Source organism: Podarcis liolepis (assembly GCF_965112155.1).
Source record: "Podarcis liolepis genome assembly, chromosome: 10".
Classification (NCBI taxonomy): domain Eukaryota; kingdom Metazoa; phylum Chordata; class Lepidosauria; order Squamata; family Lacertidae; genus Podarcis; species Podarcis liolepis.
In genome coordinates this window covers 11,855,745-11,866,973 of record NC_139562.1, presented here as the reverse complement: position 1 = coordinate 11,866,973, position 11,229 = coordinate 11,855,745, and positions in this window count along the sequence as shown.

Here is an 11,229-nt window from a genome sequence, read left to right as displayed (position 1 = left end):
CTGCTTTGCATATAGAAGGTTCCAGGTTCAATCCCCGGGGGCGTTTCCAGGTAGAGACACCTGCTCTGAAAGCCCGGAGAACTGCTGCCAGCCAGTGTAGACATAACTGAGCTAGTTGGGCCCCACAGTCTGACTTGGTATTAGGCAGCATCCTACATACCTACAAAAGATAGCAGTGCCACATTTTCTATCTGTGTGTGGCACTGTAGATAACTTGACAATTTGCTTTCAGCAACCTGACACCTGAGGCAGCCATCTCACTTTGCCTAATAATAGGGCTGGCTTTGGTTGAAGCTGGGTGCTTTTGGTTCTTACCGTTCAATAGTAGATGGAGGGGGAAATGATTACACCTTTGTGCCTTTTTTTTCCACTTTGGGAAATGTCTGACTTTCTTGTCCTTGGTCTTTTCCATGGGGCCTGGCAGTTTCTCCTACTCCAGCTCTCTGTATTTCAAATGTATTAATTCCCCTTACCATTTCCCGAAGTAGTAAACATGTTACAGTGGTGCCCCGCAAGACGAATGCCTCGCAAGACGGAAAACCCTTTCGTCTAGCGGGTTTTCCGTTTTCGAGCTGCTTCGCAAGACGAATTTCCCTATGGGCTTGCTTTGCAAGACGAAAACGTCTTGCGAGTGTTCCGATTTTTTTTCTCTCCCCCCCCTTTTCTAAGCCGCTAAGCCGCTAAGCCTTTAATAGCCGCTAAGCCGCTAATAGCGCTAATCCGCTAAGGTGCTAATAGGGTTGCTTCGCAAGACGAAAAAAACGCTAGATGAAGAGACTCGTGGAACGGATTATATTCGTCTTGCAAGGCACCACTGTATTTCGAACTGTTCAACAAGCACTCTTGATGGGTTCATCATTTTTGCGGCCGTGATCGTCTGCCACAGGTAGTGTAGAGAGAGTTCATAACATTCACGTCCCAAGAGGGTCCTGTTCCTGCCATTGCTGCGGCCTCCCATTCCAAGAGAAATCAAACCTCCATGTCTGGTCCACTCTGGGGTCCACCTCCTTCTATCCCACCCCCACCCCCCAGCCTCTGGCTTGCAAAAAGGACACCTTTTTCCTGTTCGCTTACCTCATCGGCCACTACAATTCTGGAGACTTGTTCCTGAAGGAGGGGCTTCCCCCATTTTCCTCCTGGCCCAGAGAGTCTCTGTTAATGGCCTTCTTAATGGGTTAATGGCTCAGCCGTCATCAGCCTCTGTTTTCCAAGTTCTGCCCGCTGACTTGGCTCTTTAGCATAAACTGACTCCTGTTTTGTCACAGTTTAGTCAAACCTTGATTAATTCAAACTTTTACTAATTCCAATAATTATGGGTGACGTGTACCCGCAAACTCTGGCACTCAGAACCTCTAACAATATAAATTAGCATTTGCAAATGATTTGCAAGTCTGCGCTGTGCCTCACACACCTTAAGTGCCAAGTGACAAGGATTGCTCTGTAAATTTAGATTTTATTTTATTTTTGCATTTCAAAATACTGTATTTCCAAGTCACCAAGAAAAGGCAAATTGTGTTTTTAAGAACAATGTATATATTCTCTCTCTCTCTCTCTCTCTCTCTTTGGGAATAAGTCCTTTCTTGAAAGTTTGGAAATAAAATAACAAGAGAAGTAGGCTGTGATCCTAAATTTATTACAGAGTAAGACCCACTGAATACTGTGAGGGACTTACTTCTGAGGGTGGCATTCAACTAAATTTTACTCAGAGTAGTTCCACTGAAATGAATGAACGTGACTTGCTGTGCAATCCTATGCATTTTTTACCGAGAAGTAAGAGTCACCGTGTTCCGTGGGGCTCACTCCCAGGTAAGTATGTTTAAGATTGTAGTCCACATTTGTTTCATTCCTTTCAATGCGTCTACTCTGAGGAAAGCTTACGGTAGTTGAATATCACCCCAGGTAAACATGAGTTGTGCTGTAAATCTCTTCTTTCTTTCTTTCTTTCTTTCTTTCTTTCTTTCTTTCTTTCTTTCTTTCTTTCTTTCGCTCGCATTATAGAGATGGCAATTGCAGCAGCCCCATTGGGTGAGGCGATATAATTACTGGATTCACTTCCTTGGAAAAGCATAATTAAGGTAACTTGAACTGAGACAGTGGCAGAGCCAGCTAGTTTGCTGCTTCAACAAATTAATGGCCAGACTTTGTTCTCCCAACTGCTGTTAACTTTACCAGATTGTGGGACTGAATACCTTTCCCGCCTCCAAAAATCCATGCCTGGGTAACAAATGAGTCACAATTTTTGGGCCAGTGGCTGTCACTATGGCCAAACTCTTGTGAAATGAAAAAGCTAAAACTCTGTGAAGCCAGAAAAAGGGGGGGGGGGTAGGGAGTAAAATCTGGCAACCTCTGTGAATTATGGGAATTAGTGGAAATATGCTTAATTAACAACAATCTGCCTGCATTATTTTTTTAAAGCGCTGTGAAATTTGGATTTTAGTTTGTGGAAAAGGTTGCTGGTTGGCGCGCACCTCTGGGGGTGACCCTCTTGGGTTAGCAGCACCCAACTGACCTCCCCAGGGTGCAAGATGTGCCTCTCTGATGTGGCCCGAAGCAGAGCAAGACGTTTGGCACCATCTTGGCTGCAGAAGTTGCCGGAAAGAGGTGTACAAGGCGCCATCCAACCATCTTAGGGACTTCACTCTGGATTTGTGTAGGGTTTACACCATAGGTAGGCAAACTAAGGCCTTTGGGCCAAATCTGGTCCAATCGCCTTCTCAATCCGGCCCACGGACGGTCCGGGAATCAGCATGTTTTTACATGAGTAGAACGTGTGTTTTTATTTAAAATGCATCTCTGGGTTATTTGTGGGGCATAGGAATTCGTTCATATTTTTTCCCAGAACATAGTCTGGCCCCCCACAAGGCCTGAGGGACAGTGGACTGGCCCCCTGCTGAAAAAGTTTGCTGACCCCTGGTTTACACTGTAGACTTTTCTTCTCCCTAAGATGTCCCACAAGGCTGCTGAGGTTTAGGATCAGAGATTTCCTTCTCCTAGATGGGCTTGACAAGCCCCATCAGGCCCTCAAATTCCTCTACAGCACCTGCAGAAACCACCACCTTGACCTCTGGACCCACTGTTGGTCTCGTCCCCTCAATCTGCCAGAGCCTGTCTTTGCATGCAGGGGAAGTCCCTAACTCCACCAGGGTTTAAGACCCATTGGCTACCCTCACCTGGTTTGGCTGGCCAGTCAAAGCCATTTGTTAGGGTGCGGCTGCTGCTTCATGCTGACAGCTTCTAGGAGCCCCAGGTGAGAGCTGAGTGCAGGGTGGGGACCAAAGGTGGACAAACAACCCCAGAAGGACCGCAACATGTCTCCCACCAGAGGAGTATAGTATTACTGCTTACTCCTCATGCAGATGTGTTGTACTACAAGGACCAGGGCTGCAGTCCAAACCACTGAGCCTCTTGGGCTTGCCGATTGGAAGGTCAGCGGTTCGAATCCACGCAATGGAGTGAGTTCCCGTTGCTCTGTCCTAGCTCCTGCCAACCTAGCAGTTCGAAAGCACCCCAGTGCAAGTAGATAAATAGGTACCACTGCGGCGGGAAGGTAAACGGCATTTCTGTGCGCTCTGGTTTCTGTCATGGTGTCCTGTTGCACCAGAAGCGGTTTAGTCCTGCTGGCCACCTGACCCGGAAAGCTGTCTGTGCACAAACGCCGGCTCCCTTGGCCTGAAAGCAAGATGAGTGCTGCAACCCCATAGTCACCTTTGACTGGACTTAACTGTCCAGGGGTCCTTTACCTTTTTACCTTTACAAGGACCATCTTGGCCAATGATGGGAGTTGCAGAGGGTTCCATCTTGGGGGAGTTCTTCTCTGTGTCCTTACAAAGCTTATTTCTCACTCCCTGTGAAGAGCAGCCAATTAACGTAGAGGAAAGGGGGAAAATGCGCATGCCAATGGAGCCGTGGGTACAGGCATGGGTAGAACTTAATGTGTGAGAGGGCGGCGTGACAGAGTTTCACACAGGGCTGCCATTAGTTGTGCTCTTGGTAACATACGGTTCTGCCCACTTTCGATCAATAGGACACGAGAGATCAGGTTTCGTTCCTGAATGTTCTTCCATTAAAAAGAAAGAAAGGGAACAGGCTGAACTTAATTTCCCATGGTGAAGCACTTACTCTGACTTGAAATGGTCGGGTTCCTTGCTCTTTACAGTAAACACCGTTTTGCATACATTACTCACATTCTCTGGGACTGCCACCCGCTGCCCACAACATTGTTAAGGGTAAGTTTTGCCATGCCAAAGATTTATTCCTCCTGCTCCCTCCAAGCTTTGTGGTCTTGGCTGAAAGGCATATTCCGTGCTAGTGATTACCGGGCACGAGACTGAAAAACAAAACTGGCACTAATCCAATGCCTTTTTCTGCAATTGTATGTGAGCACACTGCGTAGAATTTTGGCCATCTCGTCTCAAGAAGGGTAGCACAGAGTGGGAGAAGGTGCAGAAAGCAACATCCAAAATCTTTTTGAATTGAAAACTACCCTTCCCGGTGCCGGTTGAAATAAACAAGTAACAGGAATAACTGTTGTGTGTTTGTCGACTTGCTGAGGGAGGCCAGGGCACTGTGCTATGCAGTGTAGTGGGTCACCAAGTGACAGACTTGCATGTGTGAGCCAAACTTTCACTTTCAAATAGCAATGGGATATAGTTCAGGCACTCTAAAATCTTGCACATAGCAGCCTCAGGGATACAACTGGATGAAAGAAAGCAACGTTGGATCTTGCACACTCAGATTGGCCCTGGTGCAAGCTTGCCAACTCTAGGGGGCAGAGGTGTCTTGCACCCCCTCAATATTTGTTTGAAGGGGGTCCAGGCTGTGCCCCATATTGAGGGGCGCCGACGCATCCTAGCGGAAGCCTGCCCTACATTGTGTCGGGAGACGTGAGTTGGCTGGAGCTCGTAGAGGCTGGAGCCAAACCATATCTAGAGGGACACAGGTTCACTACCCCAGGTTTATTGGCTTGAATCAGCAGCTCAGACGGCAATGACTTGTCACCTTGTCATCTGAAATATACTCAGAGTTGAGAGTGGATTTCATGCTCTTTATTCAGCTCATAGTGGTGAGGAGGAATGGAAGTTCCCCCAGAATGTCTGCTTTATATACATTATTTACACAATGGGCCCCACATGATTGGCTAATTCCGGGATTCTCCTGTAGGCCAATCAGGTTGCGGATTCACTTCCACCTGGAGCTGGATTGGGTGGCTCCTGTCAATCAGACTGCTGCATTCTGGACCCTATTGTTCTAGGACCAATCAGACTGCTGCTTTCTGAATCTTATTGTTCTAAGACCAATCAGACTGCTGCATTTTGGATCCTATTCAACTCAGTACATAACACCATCCACAGTGGTCTTGTTGGGAGGCAAAGCCTCCTTATCAGTGGCGTAGCGTGGGTTGTCAGCACCCGGGGCAAGGCAAGTAATTTGCGCCCCCTAACCCGTGGATTTGCACCCCCTAACCCGTGGATTTGTGCCCCCTAACCCTAACCCCCAGATGTTGCACCCGGTGCGGCCGGCCCCCCCTGCACCCCCACGCTACGCCACTGCTCCATATCGACCTGCTGTCTGGCAACCTCCATACTCCTCCCCTCTTTCCTGACCGTCATGCCAAAAAATGGAGAGACTCTTCTGGGCTGCCTAGTAATCTCAAAATGGGGTTCCTTCTGCTTGGTGGGACTAATGGGCTTGCCAATGATCTCCACCCCACTCTCCAGAGATCTCTCTGCAGGTACTATTTTGACCCATTTAGATCATCGTCTCTTGCCACCCCCCCCCCCTCATTTCTGTTTTCAACCATCTGTCTCTCATCCCCCTTACTCCTTTTCTATCTATTCTTTCATCTTTGCCTGCACAATGCCTTTCCCAATCCACCTTCCCTCCTGGCCGAACTCTGTTTTCCTTTCTAGCAAACCAAAGATGGGAAGATGCAAGCTGACCTTTCCTTTTGCGCTTCCAGGAGGTCTTGTAATATCAAGCAGAAAATAACTTGAGATCTATTTTTACCACCTCTCTTCCCACTTCAATTGATGCCCACAGCTATTCTAATACCCACTGTAATAACAGTTGTAATGACAGCTGTGTTGTATTCATGTGCTTTTTAGTACTATGGCAGTGGTAGGAAACCATTTTTTCCCCCAGACCCAAGACCACACTTCCACCTGGGGACCCTTCTGGGGCCCATATGCCAGCACTGGGTGGAGCCACAAACAAAGCAGGCGGGGCATTATATGCAGTTTTTAATCTTTGTACAACTGCCCTTTCTATCCATCATCCAAACTGGTAGATAGAGTTGAAGGGCACATTCCAGCCTGGCAAAAACACCCCATGAAGAACATTTTGAAGAACTTTCTGACTGTAAGACCTGTTTGACACTGGCATGGACTACCTTGATTCCTGCATTGCAGGGGGTTGGACTAGATGGGTGGTGCTGTGGTCTAAACCACTGAGCCTCTTGGGCTTGCTGATTGGAAAGTCAGCAGTTCGAATCCCCATGAGAGGGTGAGCTCCCGTTGCTCTGTCCCAGCTCCTGCCAACCTAGCAGTTCGAAAGCACACCAGTGCAAGTAGATAAATAGATACCACTGCGGCGGGAAGGTAAATGGCGTTTCCGTGTGCTCTGGCTTCCATCACGGTGTCCCATTGTGCCAGAAGTGGTTTAGTTCTGCTTGCCACGACCCAGAAAGCTGTCTGTGGACAAACACAGGCTCCCTTGGCCTGAAAGCGAGATGAGTACCTCAACCCCATAGTCGCCTTTGACTGAACTTAACCATCCAGGGGTCCTTTACCTTTACCTTACTAGATGGGATCCTTTCCAGCTCTACAATTCTATGATTCTGCACTGGTCAGTGGGGCTGCTGCAATTCCTGTTTATAAGGGATCTATTCCTTCCCCCTCACTCCCCTGCCCCAATTGCAGGCTAACCTAATCACAAGTTGCCTTCTGGACTAGTGGTCCACAGTGTCTGGCAGCATCTCTCCAGGGGTTTTTAGGTAGGGGACTTTCTACCAGACCCCTAGTCCTACCTGGAGATGCTGGGGATTGAACCTGTGACCTTCTGAATGCAGGGCAGATGCTCTACCACTGAGCGATGGTCCTTCCCCAAGGATAGAATCCTGCACCACATCACAGGCAGCAGGCTGGATTAGGGGGGCCAGGACAGACCCTGTGGCAACAGAGGAGATGGGCTGGAGGACTCAGAAGGAACCACCTGAGGTGGTTGCCTCTCTTTGCCTAATGATAGTGTATGTGAGTTTATGCATGCAGAGAAAAAGGGCAAGAAAGGGTTAATGTAGGTGTGCTTGCCTCACACCTGCAGCTGCTTAAGTGTGAGTCAGCACACCTGTATATATGCCTTGTGTTTATATAGCAAGCCCTTGTGTTTGTAGCAAGTTTGCCTTGGCCTCTGCCCCTTGGCTAGAGCCTAATCTGTTTTGGATCTCTCTAGGGAGGATGTGTTCCTGGAAGTATCTTTTACTACTTTTGCTGCAGGCTGTCTGTTGGGCATTAACAACAGGCTCAGGTAGGATTCCTTTATGCTACACCTGTATGTAACTGCTAAGCTGAGGAACTGCATTATACTTTGGGCTACCCATCAGTCAAGGAACTGACCTTACCCTAAATTGCCTGTTGTTTTTTCTTCAACAACCCCATTCTGAGCTTTCCATTTGCAGTTTCTGCTGGCGTGTTGAGTGAGTACTCTGCACATGCCCCGACACTGGTGCACTCAACCAACCATATGGCAGCCAATTTTATGGAAGCCACTGAGAGGTTTTTTGCAATGAAACGGTAGACCAGTTCTGCCAAATGAGCAGGGCAAGTGTTTGCATATATGTATTTGTGCATATACTAGTTTATATGTGTGTAGTTTCAAATTTAGAAATAATTCATATAAGTCTGCTACTGATGGATTATCTATTAAAATACCACCAATATATGAATTCGTGGGCAGGATTTGAAATATAAGCAGTGGATTAATGAAAGATTTAACAGAAGTGTTGTAAAACAGCTAATAAAAAGGAGTAAAAAACAAACATCGGGAAAGGAGAGGTGGGAAGTCAAGAAGAAACTTCATATATTTTTTTAAAAATGTATATGATGATAAATGCTTTGAAATGTTGGAGATGTAATAAAAAGTATATGAATTTTTTTTTTAAAAAAATTCTGCTGTCCAAATGTTCAGTTCTGATGGGCAACTGCAAGGCTCTCCTCTCTCTTTCCCTTTACAGCCAAACCTCTGTTTTTGAATGTCTCGGCTGCCAAACGTTTCAGAAGCCGAATGCCCAAAACCCAGAAGTGAATACTTCGGTTTTCGAACGTGCCTTGGAAGTCAAACAGCTTTTCATTTCCCCCATTGACTTTGCAGCCGGCCCACTGATGCTCGGTTTCCGAATGTTTCAGAAGTCGAATGGACTTCCGGAACGGATTATGTTCGAAAACCTAGGTTCCACTACTACCCTGTGCTATCTGTACAGATACGCAGGTGGCGCTGTGGTCTAAACCACTGAGCCTCTTGGGCTTGCCAATCGGAAGGTTGGCGGTTTGAATCCCCGCAACGGAGTGGGCTCCCGTTGCTCTGTCCCTGCTCCTGCCAACCTAGCAGTTCAAAAGCTGGCCAGCGCAGGTAGATACGGTAAATAGGTACCATTGTGGCGGGAAGGTAAATGGTGATTCCGTGCACTTTGGCTTCTATCACAGTGTCCTGTTGCACCAGAAGTGGTTTAGTTCTGCTGGCCACATGACCTGGAAAGCTGTCTGTGGACAAACACAGGCTCCCTTGACCTGAAAGCGAGATGAGCACTTCAACCCCATAGTCACCTTTGACTGGACCTAATTGTCCAGGGGTCCATTACCTTTTTACCTATTAGCACATATGGCTACCGTGCCTTGGAATGGATAAAATATTGGCCCACCCTTAAAATGAGACATCTGGAACCCCAGCGGGAAGTAACTACACACAATTTACCTGTGCTCTATTGAGCTAAATCTATTGTAGCTCCATGACTGCTGTTGCCTTATGCATCAATGCTGTGTTTATGCGAAATCGCTGGTTCTGCCTTTCAGATGCTGATTATGATGTAAATTGTGTTGCAGCTGCAACTGTGATACTGCACTAAGATTTCAAAAAAATAAAAAGAAAAAAAGAGAAAAAACACTGAGAGACAAAATGAATGCTATATTCTCTCATTCAATGTTATGTTTCCTCCTTTAACTGGAGTGTTTATTATGTGAGATGTGGAACAAATGAATTGAGATACCAAATAGTTTTTGTGAGCTGATTCCTCTCCCCCGCTCCCTGTCAATTCATGATGCCACAATACCATTATAATGGTGTTTAAAGGTTCACTCATCATATATTCTTCAGTGCTTATTACCATAAATACTGCCTGCCCAAAAAACAAGATGATTGAGCTTTCATGCTACAATTTCTCTAAATAATTAAATCGTATTATATTAATAGAAACCTTCTTTGTTTATTTCTTTATTTCAGTTACCTGAACCAAATAAAACAATTTCTCTCCGATTTGACATTTCTTGAAGTAGTACTTTTAATAGCTTTTAAAGCTAAATGCTAAGCTATAGCTATTGTCTGGCTTTTTTTGTCTTGCAATTTTTCATAGTGCTTTTATACTCTGAGTGCTCTCCCGTTTTTTTGTTTTCTTTTAATAATATGAGCATATATTCATTTGAATCACAATGAGATTTGGAACGGACTGTTAATCAACACAACACTTCTTACGCAGGAGTGGCAAATTTAGTTTGCTGATGACACAACCAGTGAAGGAAGTTGTGGCATATAGAAAATGGTGGAGGGAAACCCCCCCCCCAAAAAAAATTGCCTTTCACAAATTTCTGTATGTTTGTAACTCAGATTGGGTTAGTTTAGCAGACCTTACATTTGCATGGACCTGGAGCCACAAAGTGTGTGAGTGAGAAAACCCTGGCTGACAAAGTCCATTATGCTATAGGCCTGGATAACATTTTCATTCACCCATTAATTAGGTTCGAAATAAAATAATAATAATAATTAAGTTTGTTCTGGGTATAAGCTTTTGTGTGCATGCACACTTCTTCTAAACCCCAGAAGCCAGCAACAACCAGGAGCTGGAACAGAGAACTATCAAGGCCCCACCTCAAGTTATGGTCTTGATCATGGGTAGGCATACTAAGGCCTGGGGGCCGGATCCGGCCCAATCACCTTCTAAATCTGGCCCATGGATGGTCCGGGAATCAGCGTGTTTTTACATGAGTACAGTGTGTCCTTTTATTTAAAATGAATCTCTGGGTTATTTGTGGGGCATAGGAATTAGTTCATATTCCCCCCCCCCAAATATAGTCCAGCCCCCCACAAGGTCTGAGGGACAATGGACCGGCCCCCTGCTGAAAAAGTTTGCTGACCCCTGGTCTTGATACTGGTAACTAAGTGTGAAAGAGAAACTTAATTTAGACTGCAGTCCTTACACACTTACTGGGGAAATACTCAGTTGAACACAATTGGGCTACGATAGGATTATACCATTAGGCAAGTTGCTATATTATACCCTTCAACTGCCCCCCCAATACTGGGATTGCCATGAAAACCCAGGCTACAGCTCTCCCAATCCAGCTCTAGTTGGGTCGAGGCAGTCGTCGTTCTTTCATAGCCCAGACATTGCACTGTTGGGATACTGCCAGGGAGACAAAGTCCATCATGGCCCCAAGCCGTCTGCCGGACAATCCATCGATCTCCCGTAGGCACGCAGTATCAGCGATTAGCGACATGAGTCTCTAGAAAATATCTTGCCACATTCCAGAGCTCATGCACACTCTTATCAGCAGATAATGCACAGCAAAAGTCGCACTCAGGAGAGCATTATTTACAAGCTTTATTCAGCGTTGATCAGAACAAAGAAAGACATGACTGCCTGCGTCAGTGTCTCCGACAGAGAGAGAAAGCAATAGATAACATAAACATCCTGTGAACAGGAAATACGCAGGCTGTGACACAAACATCCTGCTCCCTTTTAAGGTGGAACGGAAATATCCTAACATGCACCCCATCTATTTGCACCTCAGCAATTAAAATAGATTAGAGGTTTTGAAATTAGAGATTTAAAAAAATATGAAGCAGTTTTATAAATGCTTTTAATAAAACAATAAAGTAAAATAGCACAGCATAAGGAAGTTCCCTTAAATCTTGACTCAGCCATCTTTAAGCAAGCCATTATCTCTTAGTCTTTGCACACCCACC